Source organism: Octodon degus, unplaced genomic scaffold, assembly GCF_000260255.1.
Source record: "Octodon degus isolate 3935 unplaced genomic scaffold, OctDeg1.0 scaffold00322, whole genome shotgun sequence".
In the NCBI taxonomy this organism is placed as follows: Eukaryota; Metazoa; Chordata; class Mammalia; order Rodentia; family Octodontidae; genus Octodon; species Octodon degus.
In genome coordinates, this window is record NW_004524898.1 from 1,253,362 (window position 1) to 1,254,965 (window position 1,604).

Here is a 1,604-nt window from a genome sequence, read left to right on the forward strand (position 1 = left end):
CTTGTGTTGTGGGGATCGAACCACAGCAACCTGAGCCTGACTGCTTTGTTGAAGCAGCCACTTAAAGAACTGAGCTAAGGGGCAGGCCCCCCCATTCCCTGTGAATCACGTGCTATGCCCTGGAGGTGACAACTTCCCCTGTTGCCTAGATACCTGCTGACCCCCTAGAGCCGAGACTTCCTCATTCCTTCACCCCCTATATATACCCAGCACCTACCCTGAATAAATGGGACTTGATCAGAATCCTGTCTTGTTCCCATTCATTGTGTCTCCTGTCCCTTCTCATCCTCACTCCCCCTCTAGGGTCCTCGTTGACTAACCCATGGGTCGAGACACATTACAAGAAATCAGAGGGGTGTTCATCTTCCTCTTAGTAAATAGCTGAAATTTAAAATAACTAGAAGGCTTGGTTTTAGTTTTCCTTAGACCTTCAAGAATATGCACTTGAAAGAAAATGTCTTTTTCCAGTCTCCTGCCCAGCTATTAGGCCACCAGGGATCTGACTATTTGGACTCCAGTGGGAACTTGAAGTTCTACTGGTTGTCTATCTTTTGGTTGTTTAAAAGTAACAGTATATTTATCTCTAAATGTATAGCAGCTTGTAATTTTGCCTCTTACTAGAAGTCAAAGCTTGGTTTAAGATTAACATTACATGTGTCTTATCTAGTTAATAAATCTGAGTAAATTGTCTAAAGATATTAGTGTACTTATCAGGGTCATCTAAGGCACCTGAACTCTGGAAGTTCTAAATTGCCTATTTACTTCTTTAAAAGAGTATTGTCCTTGAAAAACTTGCATAAACTCAGCTAAGAATGGGTGTAGCCCTGTAGAGGCCTTAATTATAGTTGTTCTAAAAGCCCACCCTTTAGAAAGGCAAATAGGGGAAGCCTTACTTTCAGCCATGGTGCACAAAGCCGAACCACCTTGTTCTCCTGTTGCTCACATCTACATATCAAAACTTAAATAACAATAACCTTAATGCAAACAAAATCTGAACGTAAGACTTTTTTTTTTTTAAAACATTTTCCTTTTTACATCATCTTTCTAGTTATGAAATAGCATCATAATTGATACTTTCCTCTGCATTCCATTTGGATTACATGGAGCATGTAAGGATCAAATGTCTTCTGGTGCCTAATGAAGCACTCTAAAGGAGTAAAAGACTTTGTGATATAACCTGGAATTCAATAGAAATTACCTTTTTGGGTGTCCCCACCTTCTTTCTAACTGATTCCTCCACCCAGGTGTCCATGAGTAGCCCTCTCCAGAGCAGGTAGATGCTCCTGTTGGAGAGAAAGGAGACAAGATCCCACCAGTCTATTCACCCTTGAACTGGTGAGTGATTCCTATCTCCTGAAATATCTCACAAAACCTTCGCTTACTCTTATTGAATATTTGTAAGTTACAATTGGTCTGGTGACCTGAATGTCTACAGAAGGAAGTATAATTATGGCATGAAAGGTCAATTGGAAGTGAGCAATTGTCAGGCTATAAAGATCACTTCTAGAGATAGATAGAATAATTGACTGGAGGGATTTGTCCCCGTGTACTGAGCCAAGTCTTCAGGCACTTGTTTTCATCTGATCACCTAGGTAAACATTTTT